Source organism: Triticum dicoccoides, chromosome 7B, assembly GCF_002162155.2.
Source record: "Triticum dicoccoides isolate Atlit2015 ecotype Zavitan chromosome 7B, WEW_v2.0, whole genome shotgun sequence".
NCBI classification, from domain to species: domain Eukaryota; kingdom Viridiplantae; phylum Streptophyta; class Magnoliopsida; order Poales; family Poaceae; genus Triticum; species Triticum dicoccoides.
Genome location: NC_041393.1, coordinates 384630310 through 384647930, shown reverse-complemented (window position 1 = coordinate 384647930; position 17621 = coordinate 384630310). Strand labels below are relative to the sequence as shown.

Here is a 17621-nt window from a genome sequence, read left to right as displayed (position 1 = left end):
TATGGTGGCTAGGGGTCGACGGAACCAACTTAACCTAACCATGATGGTTTACGGTGGCTCGGGGTCGACGAAACCACCTTAATCTAGCCATTAGGGTTTACGGTTGCTAGGGGTCGACGGAACCAACTTAACCTAACCAACATGGGCTTCCAATGCATGATATAACATAACCATATAATATTCCAGTGCTAACATAACCATCAAATAGTCTTCCAATGCTAACATAATCATCTAATATAAAAATATAAAACCTATTGCAAGAGAAATCATAATTTTTAGTCTACATCTCATGGCACAGAATATCTGATCCATCTTCCAATGCATGATATATCATCATTTCAAGTCTAGCCAACATAACACACAATACTTACTGGAGTTCAACATATTATAGGGTACACAGCAGATCCATCACAAATACATAGTGGAGTTTGAGTTTAAATGCATAGTTCATCCTTTTCTCACAAAAGGATGAAAAGCATATCTACTACATACATACACAGACATAGTTCACAATTAGTAGAGCCATACACTACACAACCATCATGCCCAAAAGGTCAGCATTACCCACTAGTCTCATATTCATTTTCTTCACTTCTCTAAGATGGCCTGGATCCCCTTGATCTTCTCCTTCAGCTTCTCCTCTGCCTTCATCAGCTCAGCAATCTGAAGCTTCAACTCTAGCTTCTCTTGGGTGAGCTTCTCCTCAGACTTTGTGAGCTCTGCATTCTTCAACTCCAAGTTCATCTTATCTTCACTAAGCAATTGCTTGTCTTTAATATGCTTCAACTTCAAGTTCTGGATGACTGTTGCTTGTGCTCTTGTCAGGTTCAGTAGCACTTCATAATTCTGCTTAAGCTTCTCAAACTCTGCATCTTTCTTTGCCATCTGTGCCTTCATATCAGCCACCAGTTCACTTCTGCATTGCTGCTGATATGTAAGGTTATCCTGCAGATATCTGAAATCCACCACCCTGTCCTCCTGGAAGCTCATAAGTTCATGCACATCTTGGACTAACTTGTCATAGTTGGCCTCCAGCTTGTTCTTCTCTTCTGTCAGATGGTGGATAGTGAAAGAACTTTCAAGATTATCATTCACCCTAGCACTCTTGCTATCTTCAACCATGGCCCACAGCTTCAACAATGCATTTTGCATTGTTGGGGGCCATTGGTGATCAACCCATTCAACAAAACCACAATTCTGCCCTTCCTGCAAAAAGGCAAAAAGATAAAAAAAAATAAACATGTTACTTCAGAAGCACAGGTAAATAACTAGTGCAAAGCAATAACATTGTACATTGGTAATAATAGCACCACTAAGCTACACTAGTAATTGAGATGTACCTACCCACTAAATAACAGCATGACAAATTACAGCACCACTCAGCTACAGCTTTGAACTAGATTTTGCTAATCAGCTACAAAACAAGAGAGAGCAATCTCAAACTGCAAATTTGGTGAACTGCCAAAGCATATGCAGTACATACTATCCATTCAACTGGATATTTCAAGTAATTAGATACATAACAGCAGGTCCATCCCAACATAAAAGTTACAGTTCATTCAATATTTAGTTCCAAACAGGACCAAAAATAACAGGAACATAATTAACAGTAGCACTGTCATTCAACTGAGTACTCCATTCTACTACATAAAAATGCCACAACAGCAACAGTAAACCTGTAGAAACCTCAAACTGATTATTTCACATGATAGCAAGAACAATGCCACTGCAAAATAACAGTACCACTGTCATTAAACTACACAAACTACTGTTGTTGCAAAAATGAATATGCCCTTAATAATCAGGCCTTGTACTCATGTTCACTCATGTTCAATATGGCACTGTCAAACCAACAATAATATGACACTATCAACCTATATATAATATCCTACTATCAGCATAGAATTCATACCGGCTCTGCACATGCTAGGAACCTTCTCCCTGTGTCTGTTCCTTCAAATGCGACAAGCCTCTCAGATGCCTTGCCGTGCTTCTCACATGGCGACATCGTTTCCAGCTCAAGCCCCTGGTAATCTGGATCTTCAACGCTGAAAGGGACCTGCCGAAGCTCGTACAATCAAAATGCCCAAATCAAAACCCAGCGAAATCAACCAAATCAAAAAGCCCCAAATCTGAAACCCTAACCCTAGACCTAGCTCAAGGAAAATCACCTGGTTAAGCCCGTCCGTGGATGAGGTCGAGTGCATGTACGGCAGGCTGGACGTGTCCTCACTGCTTTCGTCTTCGAAAACCATGGCGGGCGGCGGCGCTCCGCTCCGGCAAAGCTGCCGGCGGTGACGAGGGCGACGAGAGAGGAGCAAGGAGGGAGGCAGGAGCGAGGAGGAACAGAGTGGAGCACGGGCCGGTCCGGTTCGAGCCGGACCGCACCTATCGAGCGAGCGGGCGCGTGCCGATTCGCCAGCGTGGCATACGCGCAGGCCCGGGCGGTCAGTTCCAGCGTCAATACGTACAAATACAAAGTTTAGCCCCATTTGCAACGGTTCGGTCTAAACATGGTACTAACACGTAAATTTTTTCAAAACTGGTACCAATTCGCCACCACGGTCCCAATTGTGGTACTATCGTGTAATTAACTCTACACGTTCGCTCGGCCTCCTTTTCCCCTCGCCGTCGCTCCCTCGCTCAGACCGACGCGCACCGCCGCCTCCCACCGGCATCTCCTTCCGCCGCCGCCGCCGCCGCCTAACTACCTCCCTGTGCCGGAAGCCCAGCTCCCCGCAGCGTCTATTGTTCCTCCCCTGCAACGACTCCAGCCTCCGACTGCACGCGCGAAGCCCTCCTCCGAACTTGACATCGACACCGGCGCCGGCGAGACGAGACGACCAGCCGGGTGTCACTTGCTCGAATTCGTTCAGATCGTAACTAGGTCCTGACAGCGAATCCCTGTCTAGCTAGCTGACTCGCTCTCTTCCTGCGCCGTTGAGAGCGAGGAGGTGGAGGCGATGGGGACCATGACGATCGGTGCCAAGTACAAGGCCACGCTCAAGGACCGCGGCACCGGCGGCGTCCTCCGCATGGTGGGTCCCATCCTCACTCGCCGTCTCCGCCCCCACCCCACCCTACCCCATTCGTACCTCCCATCCGAAACCCCCTTTCATTCAGGCAGGTTGAATTGGTTTTGGTTCTGTTTGGTTGGCTTGCGCCGGCGTTGCTTTTACTGCTCGGTCGTCGGGGCGTGGGTTGCTCGGCAGGGGGGCTATCGGTGTTGAAGCACCCAGCTGATTGATCCCGAGTAGGTCTCTGATTGGACGCAAAACGGAACAAATTGAAGGATGCTGCTGCTTAGATCGGAGGAGTGCATGTGCCTGTTCTTTCCTCATTGTTGTTTGTGTACCGCATCCAACCTTCGGGTTTAGTCGTGAAGCAGAGTAAGTACGATCAGCCGTAAGTTAGCATTGCGGTTAGAGCAAAAGTGTTCCTCGTTTGCCTTTAGTGGGAGCCAATTTGTGCCCCAAGAACACCCTGTTTGCTTAATGAAATTGAGGGCTCAACGCATGCTATAAAAGATCTGCTTGAGGCAGTTGTGTGGTTCATGATTGCATTGTTTGTGTATGATGTTCCTAGTATTTTCATATTTGGTGCTGATGCAGCAAGGCGCACTGCTTCTTTGACTCGGTGGGTATTACTTTTGAATAGTCATCTCTGTTTGTTTCAGCTGGTGTGAATCGTTCATTCCTTTCTTACCGCTGCTTGCAAGCGATCATAATGCACTTCTTTGATCTAAATCATATTATTTCTTTGTTCTTGTAATTACAGAGTGAAGATAAGTTAACATTTACCCCTAATGATCCACGCTCACTAATGAAGCTCAGTGTCGATTTTCGGACCATCAAAGGTACTTATCCTTTTGTCCATATGCAGCGCTGGTTTCTATAATCATAGCACTTAGTGTTGCACAAAATTGAAGTACTGTCATTGTTCTGATGTGTTAGTCTAGTTGTCCTGATGTGTTAGGAAACTATTTAATTGTTGATATAGATGGGCATTTACTAGATGTGGTTTGCGATTGCTGTGGGTTTGTTTGAAAAGATTTAACAGAATGGAGAATATGTACATCCAAGATTACATATTCAGAATACGAACATCCAAGATTATATATTCAGAATACGAACATCCAAAGATGACATATTCATAATATATACATCCAGGACGACATATTCTGCTCATCAGCTGTGCCAGAGTAGGCCATGCATGTTGGTTGATGAGAATTGATTTCATGGTCATTACCAATATGCTTGATGGTAACTTTGTAGCTTCTTCCTACATGTGCTTCAGGCCATAAGTTCAACAAGGTAGATGGTAGCAAACCATCACCGGCATTATTGAATCTTTCAAAAGATTCTGACAAGGTATGATCAATTAATTAAATATAAACATCCTGTTAAGTTTTGGTTGATAGGCATATGCTCTACATTTATTTCTGTGACTGAGAAGATTGTGATTTCCATGTTTTTTTCAGGGGGGAGGCTATATTTTTGAGTTTGAGAATGTTGGTAACCGTGATTTGTGCCGCGACTTTGTAGGTAATGTTCATTAAATGTTTCTAATACATATTATGAACATATACATCGTTTGAAAATGATTATTCTTGTTAGATTGAGTATATGCATTTTTAATGTTACTTTTGGTCCTTATTTCAGTATTTTGATTTTCAGTTTCACCTCTAGTCTATACAATTATTGCCAACAAAATATATAACTAACTGATGATGTTGTCCTTTCAGCTAGGGTTTTAGGCAAACATCAAGGTACTGTGCCTGCTAGACCAAATGTACCTCCTGAGATATCAGCTGTGTCAACTGGTCCAGAACAGCTCAGTTCTGCTGAAATGGAACGGCGGATGAAATTGCTACGAGAAGACAGGTAATATCTGTATTTCAAACATCCTGCATGTTTCTTCTGCTGACAGCAACATGGGGTATTGATAATAATTTAATACTAAACCAAAACAGTGTAAGCTGTCTTGCTCTCTTTAGTAATTATTGCTGAGACCTTATGTGCTTGTGCTTTTCAATTGATTACCTGATTCTAAGATTTTTTCTTGTGATGTATGCATCTGGCTTTCGTAGGTTCACTTATTCAAAGATGATACTAGAGCTTCAATTTTAACTGGTCTTTACTGTCTGTTTCATCATCATACAAATCTGTGCAACATTACATAATGAAGCTGGTGGCAAAGCTGGTAGATTGAAAATGATATGCCTTTTATGTACAACTGTAGAACTTTGAAAGAGCCAAAATAAAGTGCAGATGCCAAAATGTTTTCACCTATCCATTTTTTGTATGGGAATGTCATTCAGATATATTTTTTACCGTACATGAACTTGCTTGGGTCAAAATGCTACTGTTGGTGTAATGTCATTCGGTTATATTTTATTAATAGATCATTTTAGGAGCATGTTCATGCTGTTAGTTTAACAGATCCGCGTAGCTGTAGGGATGAACATTTAATCTTCGTATATTGTTTTAAGAGAATGATACAGACAGATTTGCAGACTATTGTAGCCAACCAGAGGAAAACACAGTTGTGTTCTATTGTTGGCTCGTTTGTCTCGTTGAACCCTTCTCTGTTTGCAGTGAACTGCAGAAGTTACATAAGAAGTTTGTGCTTGGCAATATTCTCCAAGAGTCTGAATTTTGGGCAACAAGAAAGGTAAAAACTACTGTGCACAGATACGACTTCTGTTTGTTTTGTAGTATATTTTTATTCAGTTTCAACCAATACTTATTAAGTCCTTTTGCAGAATTTACTTAACGATGAAACAAACAAAGCATCAAAACAAAAGCCAGGTTTCAAAAGTGCCATGCTAGCTGATGTTAGGCCATCGGCTGATGGACAGGTATGCTATGGGTCTATACTCATTGCGAGCCTATGTGGTATACTATGATAGTTTGTGTTGTACATGGCTGTATCCTATCAGTTACTGACTTTGCTGAATGTTGATTATCTTAATTTACTCATTTCTGACTTATGTGTGTCCTTTCACAGACAAACAAGGTTACTTTCAGTCTGACTACTGAGATTATCCATCAGGTACATTCTTCCTACCTTGGTAATGAATTATCATCTAAAGCAGGTCAGTCTGCTAGCATCATTTGTTACTTCTTCAACCATCATAAATGCAGCTATGGATCATCTAAATGCTGGTCTGCCTGGTAGTATCATTTGCAATATTTTTAACTGTCATGTGCAGTGTTATGTACCTAAAAAAGGTGTAATGCTATGCTTGATGGAATTTCTAAACAGTTCTGTTGTTTAATGGGTTCCATTGACCAACTATTTATTAGCACCTATAGCACCTACTGACACATGGCCCTAGACTCCACGCCATCCTCATTGGGTAGTATTTTACAAACTGTACCTCTTTGTGATGATACTGTTCTATTTTTCTTTTCTTTTTTAGTACTTGACATACATATAGAATGGTATGATCCCTTGTCAAGCCCATTTTACGGCATGAAAATGTAAATATGCCATTTTTACTGCATAAAAAATGTGAATTGCACTGTGTTTAGCTATACCTGTTCAAAAACCTTGACCAGTGGGCTACTCAAACGCATTCTTGCATCTATTAGTCTGGATCATTGAATACGCTCAGGGTTGGCCTGTCCAGACTATCACGGCTTGCAAGCCTGTCCTGGCCATAGTTACTTGGATTGCAGGTCACTATGCGATCCACGATGTCAGGTCGAGCATCATGTATTCTTTTGATCTGTTTCTCCACCAGGAAGCTGCTGGTCATGACCCCATGCAATAACAATGGGAGAAGGGCAGAGGGGAAGAGAGGCATGAGCTAGTCCTAGTAGTTGATGTCTCCTCATTTTGTTGCGATCCCCACTGTTTTTTCTCATTGTTGCTGTCACAGCCGCCATCACTGTCCCCCCTTGTGTTCCGTGTTCTTGCCATCAGATGCAAGAAAACAAGGGTGATGACGGGGGACTAGGAGGGAGAGGTGGTGCTAGGAAGGGAATTAAGAGTGGGAAGGGGAAGCGAGATGATGGCCCTTGTGGGCTGTTTATGTTGATTTTGCTGGAGCTGTGGGCTGGGTTGTCCCACAGCCCACTCCCTTCTCATTCTCTTCTTTATTCCCTTCTCCGAATACATTTAGATTCTATCGATGTATTATTTGATTTGTAGGGTCATTGACCTGGATTCATTGGGCCACATTCCTAATGAGTGTCGTGAAGAACATTGCCCCTTTTGACTCCCATGGGCAGCCACCTATGAGGCCACACCATTGTGACTACATTTCTCGACCCGGTCGAACAGGCTTATTCTGGTCCTTGAGCTGGGCTACATCTGCTCAGTAATACTAGTTTACCTGTCATACATTATTAACCATGTAAATGCTGAACTATGAGATTGTTTATTGGACGTTGAATAAGTCTTGAAAATCAGTTGTTATGAATATGATATATTATTTGATGTTTTGCAGATTTTTGCAGAAAAGCCAGCTGTGCATCGGGCATTTTTAGATTATGTCCCGAAGAAGGTAAGATGGTGCATACTTGTATGTACTATTGTCATGTGCCTTACCATAGGTTTTCGGAAGCTTGAGCTTAAGTTGGAGTTAGTTTATACTATATCTTTGTTGGCACAAAGTGGATTTGGATTCTCATTTTACTCTGTTTTTCCTTCATCTCCCGTGACAATCCCAAAAAGTTGTCAGAAAAGGATTTTTGGACAAAGTACTGTAGAGCTGAGTATCTACTTAGGACAAAAAATACTTTAGCGGCAAAAGCTGAGGCCGCTGATGATGAGGAATTAGCCATGTTTTTGAAAAACGATGATATACTTGCCAAGGAGGCAAAGCTCAAGGTATAATTCTAGCTGTTTATTGTTGTCATCCTGCATATTCCCTCCACCCGAAAATACTTGTCATCAAAATAGATAAAAAGAGATGTATCTAGAACTAAAATACGTCTATATACATCCCCCTTTATCCATTTTGATGACAAGTATTCCAGGACGGAGTATTTTGCAATACATTTTTCCTTCAATCTGTTTTGGTGACTCAATTCTTGTTTGACAGATAAAACGAGTTGATCCAACATTAGACATGGAGGCAGATGCAGGGGATGACTACATCCATCTTCCGGTGTGTTTGTGTTCTTGGCTACTATTTTGTTATATCTACAACTTCACAAAGACGAGTGGTTTATTCGTTTCTCATAATGAGCAATTCTGTCTGCTATTTTGATCATAACTTCATGCAGTGCTTAGTCCTATTTTGAATTTTCATATCATTATTCTTTCGAGCATCTAGGATCATGGGATTCTCCGTGATGGCAGCAGAGAGACAACTGATATTGATAGCGAGTTGGCTAGGAGAACACTTTCTCAGGATCTGAATCGGCATGCTGCTGTTGTTCTTGAAGGGAGATCAACAGGTGAAGTTTTGGACTCAACTCAAAAGTTTTCATGCTGTCTCTTTTAAATTTTTGTATACTGAAGTTGATTGGTCAAGCATGCTATTACTATCATGAGATGATACTGATATGCTAACAGCCTAACAGTTCTCCTGCGACTACACTTCTTCTACTGGCTTCCTGTTTTTCTGTCTAGACTTTCCTGAAAAAGAATGCACCAACAATAGCACAAATCAACCGTCTTATACTGCTGGTTGGTTGCACATTGTAATGCTGTAGTGTAGTACCTGCCCTGTGCTGGTGTACTTTCCCCTTCACATCAGAGAATGTCAATAAGCATTTGCTTATTGGCCATTAATAACCTGTATTAATGCACCATATAGTTTCTGTCTGTAAGGTGATTGTATTTGTTATTCATCTTTGTGCAGATATTGAATCAACTGATACGAAGACTGTGGCTGAAGCACTTGCACGGTCCAAGAAGGGTAAGTAATTATATCGCTGTGGTGCATCTTTTCTCACCCTAAGTAGTTCCTTACTAGGCTGATGAGTTATGAACTGCAGAACCACCTCCTAGCTCTGTTGCTGATGATGCTAGTCATGTGAGATTGGTAAAGGTGGCCCGCATGACTGAGATAGAGGATCTGCAAGCTCCACGAAGTCTCCCATATGCACCACTTTGTATAAAGGTAATTGTTGGTTCATATGGCTTGATATAATATATCAGCTGCAGTAATATATCACAGGGTTATGGATTGTCATGCCTTGTCTTTATAGGATCCTCGAGAATATTTTGATTCTCAGCAAGCCAAATGCTCTGAGACCTTTAGGTAGCAACGATGGAAGAAAGGCCCGCAGCTGCAGCCTGAGCACCGATGATGCATTCCGTCATTTAATGGATCAAATATCTTCCGTGAAAATGAACTGTCCGGTTGTTCAGTCAGATGTTGCTCTAAAGGTAAGCAGTTTTACTTGAGACCTGATACCAATGTTCTATAGTCAACTTTCAGGGATTAGGTCCTGTTTCCTTGAAAGATGCATGTCTGTAGATATATCTGACTTACTCCCTCCATTCCAATGAATAAGACCAATCAAATGTGGGTTATATGTGACAAAAATTATACCGTTGAATCCGTATCCGAAAGAAGTTCTCAATGGTATAATTTGTAAGTCACAAAAATTATATTTGTTTCTTTTTAGCTGTAAGTCACAAAAAATATATATTGTTGGTCTAATTTATGGTCAAAGTTGGATTTTGGAATGTGTTTGCGCCTTATTCAATCTTGTTTGCTCTGTAATCGAGGTGGTGGTTCTTTGTGTCTGTACATATTTTACTTGAAGAGAATTTGCTCTTCCAAAACTAGTGAAGAATATTTGCAAAGAACTATCCAATCAGTTCCCAACCATTTCTGTGGACACACCACTTTCCAAGGATCCACCACTTGTTTCTCCTGGAAGCTAATCTGGAAAAGCTGGGCACCGCCACGGGTCAAATTTTTCCACTGGCTTGCCAACCTGGACAGGTGCTGGACTGCTGACCGCCTTGCTCGTCGTGGCCTCCAGCACCAGCCCCGGTGCCCGCTATGCGATCAGGCACCAGAGACGATGAGACACCTGCTCCTGGAGTGCACCTTTGCCAAGCAAACCTGGCATGAGATCCTAGCTTGGCTAAGGATGACTGTCGCAGGGCCAAACCAGGAGGATACTCTCATGGACTGGTGGCTCCACGCCAAGCAGAGCACGCCTCCACCGATGCGCAAGGGCCTCGCCTCCATTGCCCTCCTGACGCCGTGGATGATTTGGAAGCATCGCAATGCATGCATTTTCGACGGTGCCCAACCCCTTGTCCCAGTCCTGGTCTCTAAGACCAAGGACGAGGCCGAGCAATGGGCACGGGCTGGTGCTCGTGGCTTGCGGGTCATCTTACCCACCACCTGGGATGTACACTAGTTTCTACTGATCCAGCATGAACTTTGCCTCTTAGGAGGATTGTAAATAACTTTCTACCTTTCCAATGCAATGAAACGCAAATCCCTTGCGTTTTCCCGAAAAATTTCTGTGGACACAACGATAGGCCCAACATTCTAAACGGTACAAACACTTCTACTAAGGGATGTGTTAGGTACTTAGGTATGGCTATGAGAAAAGTTGATGTTTGTGTTACTGTTTTTATATGACCAACTTACACCTTACCTGGTCCACGACTTTGCATTGCCAACAAAGAAACAGTATCCATTTTGCAAATGAACCTAGTTTACCTTTGTTTGTTTCATTCCAATTCTTAATGTTGGATTGTCATTTCATGATTCATCAACATCCCAATACTCCAAGTTTTCTTTACAAACACAAGTTTTGCATGCTGTATTGCTGTGGCTTCTCTATTCTTAAGCTATTAAATTGCATGAGCAGGAAAAACCTAACTACCTACATGGTGTGGGCCTAGGTTCTTAATGAATTGAATGAAGGAATTTCACGTTCACGGAGGCTTAATCTTAAGAATCCCCAAGACAGTCTCCTTGGTCGTCTTCCTCACCGAACACGAGATGAACTTATGGATGTGAGATACTGCACCTATTTACCTTTTACGCAGAAGCTGTATTGTACTTCCAATTTGTTCTAGAATGTTATTTTCCGGAATTATCAATGTACCTTCATTTATTTATTTATGTATATTTATCCGACCATTCTAAAATCTTCTTATCACCGCACTCGAGATCTTATTGTACATCTTATATTGACAGAGTTTCTTGTGACTGTCTATTTTGTTAGCATTGGACGGCTATCCAGGAGTTGCTGTGCCATTTTTGGTCATCATACCCAATAACAACCACAGTCCTTTGTAATAAGGTGTATTGTCACTCCTGTCTTATCTGTACTATTTTGTAACCCACAAGTGGTATTTTGGTGGAAGCTGGTAAAAGTTGCTCAGTGGCTGGGTGACTTTTGATATGGAAATGGTCACTGAAATATAATTTCCTGCTTCAAGATGAGAACAATACCAGTGCATATTATAAATGTGAATAATAACTAATAACAGTGCAAGTAGAAATGATCAGTTAATAATTTTAGTGGTGGAGTTTGACGTGTTGGAACATGGTTGTCTGTTTCCTTGCTATCAGTAATTATGGAATTCAGTGTCATACTGTCATGAACTCATGACTGAAAATGACCACCACCTGGTTCTTCTTATTATACTTTTGGCTATCAAAAAGCTGCATTTAATGACCCAATTTGTTTCTAGCTTTTCTCATACTGCATTAGTTCTGTTAATAAAACCAATCACTGTAGAATAGCAGATGTTAATGTTGTGTTATACAGTCTAGTATTGGTATTTGTGTACACAGTGTAATAGTAAGTCAAGGATGCTCACATTGATGGTTATGTTCTTACTGTGGTTTTGACACTAATTTATGATCTACTCCCTCCGTTCCCTAATACTCCCTCTGTACCGAAATTTATGATCTAGACATATATTTCGGTACAGAGGGAGTATAAGACTTTTTAGCTATCTCAAAATATTGACTACATACATACTAAAATGAGTGAACATACATACTAAAATGTGTCTAGATACATACGAATCAAGAAAAAGCTAAAAGGTCTTATATTAGGGAACGGAAGGAGTAGATACCTGGTAGGACTGCTGTATGGTAAGCTATCTTAAGCAATTAAAACATCCAGATCGTTATTGCTTAGATGTTTATGTACTTGTCCGGTTGTTCCACAGGTTCAACGGCTTAAGGATGCAATGACACAGATATATCAGAAGTTACAGGTTAATCTTCCTCAGCACAGTTGATATTTGGAATCTAATTAATAACTGAAATTGCCTTTGATTATATTTGTATGTATCATTATGGAATTGTTTTTCTTGTTGCTAAAAGATTGGTGGTGAGGTTTCTTCTGCATAAAATGATGCATCGTGTGTGCAACTTCGGACGTGCAGGATATAAAGGAAGCAGCACAGCCTGATGTACGGCATGAAATATCTCAACTCGTAAAGCCCATGACTCAGGTTCCTACTGTTCCTTACTGTTGTGTTTCATTACCTAAACTTTTGAGAATCCCCATGAATTATCTGAGCTTTGAGAATACCTTTGACATGATTTAGCTAGACATATTTCCATATTTGTAAAGCAGAAGGATATGGGTCACAGCAAATATTTGTATTGAGTGCTTTTATTTTCATTTGCTGGTTTTGGTGCTCATTGGATGCTTCCTTGCTGTTGATGCCATAAAACACATGAATACTACTACAGTATCTTATTACATCCAATTTGCTGGATGTAATAAGATCTTATATTATGGGACAGAGGGAGTAGTTTTCTTTCAATAATTTTCAGCAAGCTGATTATATATAATTTCCAGGCGCTGGATGCTGCATTCAACCATGAGCAGCAGCAGAAATCTTCAAAGGCCGGGAGCAAGCCCAATGGGTTTTGAGCAGAGAATACCCACCACCCATAAGGATTTAACCTGATTACTGCTAGAGCGTGAGGGCTGCCACACCTGTGAGCTCTTGGCGGCAATGATGTGCTATTGAACTGGAGGCTTTGATTTTGCTGTGTATTTTTATTTAACGTTTTTTATTTGAAACAAGGCAAAAGCTTTGCCATTTTCATTAATTAAGAAGAGGGTTTTGATACACACACGCCGCCAAGCGGCAAACGCGACGTATTACTCGTGGCATCTCGCGGCATTACATTACTCAAGTGCTTGGCACCCGCAATGGCCCAAAGCGACATTTTCTCTTTGATGTTTCGCAAGACGACCTCCACCGGTGCCGCCTTTTTATTTAACGTGGAACATAATAACATGCTTAGTTGCAAATTTTGCCTTGGACATCTCGTGTCGTATTCCTCATTTCCTCCTTGCTGTTTCAAGATAGAATATCATTCTGGTTGTGTTGTGTTTATGGATAGCCTATTTGTTTATGCTCTACCCTTGCGGTGGCGACGTGCAAATGGTTATAAATAAACCCTAACGAAAAGATAGCTATACGATGCTAAATCAGCAATTTGCTCTTGTGAAGGAATACTTGCTTTAATAGTCAAGTTACTGAAAGTTTGCATGGTAACACGGTGCAGCAGGTGTGATGTTCATTGTAGAAACCTTGGCATTAGTGACGCTGGTGGGACGTGGTGGTGCCTCCCAAGTCTCGACACGTCGTTGGTAGACCATCGCTAGCTTCTGAGGCTGGGCTAATCGATGGGACTGATGAGAGGGAGGACCGGTTGCCATTTTTGCGTGGGACAAACACGGATACGGTAACTAGCTACGCCGTCCTTGTGGCTGAAACTGTATCGATGGAAGTGGCATTTGCTGCCACTGGGGTTTGCCAACACCAGCTTTTTCTCAAGGGAAAAAGATGGCGGTGGTGGTGGGAGTGGGGCCGGTCATTTCAGCAGAGCAAAACAGCGCGGTACAACAACTGAGGCAAAAGTCCGTTTCAAAAAAAAAAACAACCGAGGCAAAAAGTTTACGTCGGATTTCATTTCTAAGAGGAAGAGAGAAGACACCAGAGATATAACGCACAAGAAAATGATTTCAGAAAAATACAGATATACAAAAGAAAAATAGAAGCGAAGACATTATTGAAACAAAAATTTGAAACACGCCCAGTGGGACTCGAACCCACAATCGCCTGATTAGAAGTCAGACGCCTTATCCATTAGGCCATGGGCGCCTTTTGAAATAAAGCACTCTGTGGATGATCACTTCCTTTTGTAGTCTTTCTTTTTTCCACGGGAGACTTGCATGATGTCTTCGAACTGCATCATGCATCTCCAACGCCGAGCCATAAACCACTTGCAACGGCCGCGCGGTTTGAATGTGTTGCCATCCAGGTGCGTCTGTATCGGTTCGTAGGTCGGTCCGGACGTGTTTTTTATTCCGCAAATCAGAGACAATTTGGGGGGCTTCACGAGTGTCCAGACCGTTGCCACGCCCGCATCTGACTAACCTGGCCCACCAAAAAATCCCACCCGACTCTCCCGCGCTTTCCGTCTGATGCACACAGCACACGTCGCTTCTCGCGCCGCATTCATACAGGCCCAGAGCATGCAGTGGCCGACATTGATACCGTGCGACGTGACCAGACGGGAGGGCGGCGCGGACAACACGACCTCTCGGGAGCCGCTTCAACCGAATGCAGCTTCCCGAGGGACCAACTCCGGCAGCTGTGCCGCATTGAAGCGGCTGGCCGACCCTTCACATGGGCTGAACGTGGCTATTTAAGCCGTGCGCCGGCGATGCATATACACAGTTCATCCTCTCCGATCGCCTTCTCCTCTCCAAGCCCCTCCTGCTCCCCGAGCCCCTTCTCCAACTCTGGCGACGATGTCAATGTCTTTGTTCTACACGCCGGCAGGCGGAGGCGGTGATAGTTCGTTGTCAGGCGGATCATCGCGCCACCACCCTCGCTCTCCGAGCCCTCGGCATCCAAGATGGCCGGCTCCTTCGGAAAGGACGAGATCGCCATCTCAGGAGGACTAGGAGTCGCAACAGCAGCTGCACCAACAATTCTGCCTCCTCGCAGACGCTGCTAGCGGACGAATATTCGTCCTTGAGACAGAGATCATGAACGTACATTTCGTCAGATGGGCGCGATGCCACCATCGTCAGCGCGTTCTATCAAGGAGGAGTAGCCATCCCCGCCGCGCTACCGTGTCAACCGGGAGCTGGCACCACCACTCCGGTGGGTCGAGGAGGAGCACGTGGCGGCCCTACACACCCCGTAGGAGAAGGTGGAGCGGCTCCGCTGCGAGCGACATGCAGCGGCCGGACACGGACGACGACGACGGTGCGGCGAGGGAGGGCGGTTCATAAAGGGTTTAGTTTTTTTCTTCAAATGTCTAATTAAACGGTCAAAATATCGACCTTTTTTGTAAATTATGTCTCAACTTGAATGGAATCAGTCGTGTTTGTTTAAATTTCACCCGGTTTGTTTAATTCATGTTTGAAATGGTTACATATAGCATTGGATGGCCGGCTCCCGCATTCGTGTCCGCGGACTAGTCCCTCTTTTCTCGGACGAATGCGGTGTCCGGTTTGCGGGTCAGCGTTGGAGATGCCCTTACAGAGGAAGAAGAACGTTGCAAGTCAACATAATTTCAAGTCGCATATCTTCGCCATTTCAATGATACCACACAAATTGGTTGCTCCCTTTAGGAGGAATTGAGAGGGTTTGGCGTAATGCGTTGGATGTATTATTGAGCCTCGAGGGCGAGTATATATTGAATACATAAATTGGAGGGCAAGACGCCTCCTAGAGATAAGATGGAAACAATTCCTATCTAATCCCGGACAATCTCTAAATACCAAATATACTTCTAGTGTCCTCTCACAGTCGTAGCGGTAGCGTTGCAAACAAGAGAAGCATCGCGAACGGTCAAACCAAAGAGAATAGCGGCCGACGGGCTGGCGATGTGATAGCCCATTATGTCATTGTCAAGGTAGCCGAGAGCATGTGATGGTGTAGGCGTGGTCGAGGTAGCCGTGCAAAGAACACTGTGGTCTATGTGGAGTTGGGGTGGTCGGTGTCGAGGAAGTCGTCGTAGAGCCGCAGGCTCAAGGAGGTGCCGAGTTAGTCATGGCGCAGTGGTGTCGAGGTAGTGGTGCACCGGGAAGAAGACGTTATTGACGAGGTGTCACACCGGGTTTGACAAGCCCGGAGACACAAAGTGAACGAAGGCACACGTTGGTGTTGCCAGCATCGGGCATGCGTAGACGGACGTAGTCGATGTGGACGATGGGCCGCTCTAGGCTTGCCAGGCCTGGAAACACACCTGAGAAGAGGCCAGGTGGTTGCAGCGGGGTTAGAGTAGAGATGCAAGGGGGCCGATGGCAGCGTCGGGCGACGCAAACCGATCTTAGACCGGAAAACCAAAAAGAAACGCCAATCAATGCGACCGGTGAGAGAGAAAAACTCGGATCAAAGGATCAGAAAAAAGACTATAGGTCAACCGATCAACTGGATCGGCAGGTGAATCCTAGGTAAGGACGACGCTTCCCCCGATGGCGATCATGGAGATCCACCGCCCCGGGGGCGGCGCGGCGCGGAAGCGGCGACTGCTTGGGTTTTGGATTGGGGTTAGTCTGATACCATGTAGGAGGTATAGAGAAGATTTGACATAATGTATTGGATGTATTATTGAGCCTCGAGGGCGAGTATATATTGAGTACATGACTTGAAAGGCAAGATATCTCCTAGAGATAAAATAGAAACAATTTTTATCTAATTCCGGACAATCTCTAAATACCAAATATATTCATAGCACTCCCTTTGATTATACTAAATCAACGACAAATAATATGAATTAGATGACATAGTATTTTTTTTGACCAGTGAACCAATCCAATCCATTCGCCGCAGAAAAGAGAGAGGAGACCAAGACGTCCGTCCACAGTCTCTAGGTGCAGCCTATGGAAGATGTTCACTTGGGATTGATTCAACCGATTTGTTTGATAGTCTATGACATATGAGAGTTCATTTTGTCTTATTTTCTTCTAATCCCATCTGGTATTTTCTCCTTCTTGCCTTTTATTTTGCTTTTGAGACTATTTGGATAATTGTAAGTTTTGCAACAATATATTGAGGTTGTTTGCATCAGAGTTCACGAGTGTTACCCTCAGTACAAAACATAATTACGTCTCACCACTAAAAGAGTCAAGAGATCAAAGGTAAATTCTAAATTTCATTAGATTCTTTTTGAACACACATTTATTTAAATATGAGCAACAATTCCACATAGTTTGTACTTTGGTGAGTGAAGTTATACCCTCCTCACTTTACAATCCTACCAACAGGTGGTTCTCTTCGAGCTGCTTGTGTATTTCCTTATTTCCACTCTCTAATCTTAGATCATTGATCATCAATACATCATGAATTTGTACAGACTTTAATGCCATTGTCAAATATGAACATCGGCTACTTTAGATCATGAGAACTTACTCGAGAACTGCAAAGAAAGGATGTTTTGAATGCTGCTTGGTCCTTGATGACGAAAGAATCTTTGAGCATAACTAGATGTCTCCAGCATGTGAGTTAGAAGAATGTAAAGGGATCATGTAATAGGGTACTACCTCCGTCCTAGTTTATTGACCCCCTTAGTATTTAGTGTCAAATTTTGATCATGGATTTAATTAACAAGATGTTAATGCATGTCATAAAAAATAATATCATTGGAAACAATGTTTAAATACGAATCCAATGATATAATTTTTTATGAC

The 17621-nt window shown here is 43.0% G+C and overlaps 1 non-coding gene and 1 pseudogene across 1 annotated transcript; one reads left to right on the top strand and one right to left on the bottom strand.

Annotated features, from left to right (window-relative positions):
- Nucleotides 1-2619: 2619 nt before the first annotated feature.
- LOC119337581 lies at nt 2620-13119 on the top strand (annotated as a pseudogene).
- An 884-nt stretch (nt 13120-14003) lies between these two features.
- On the bottom strand, nt 14004-14076 carry TRNAR-UCU. The gene has a single exon. It is a non-coding gene; the product is annotated as a tRNA-Arg (tRNA).
- Nucleotides 14077-17621: the final 3545 nt, after the last annotated feature.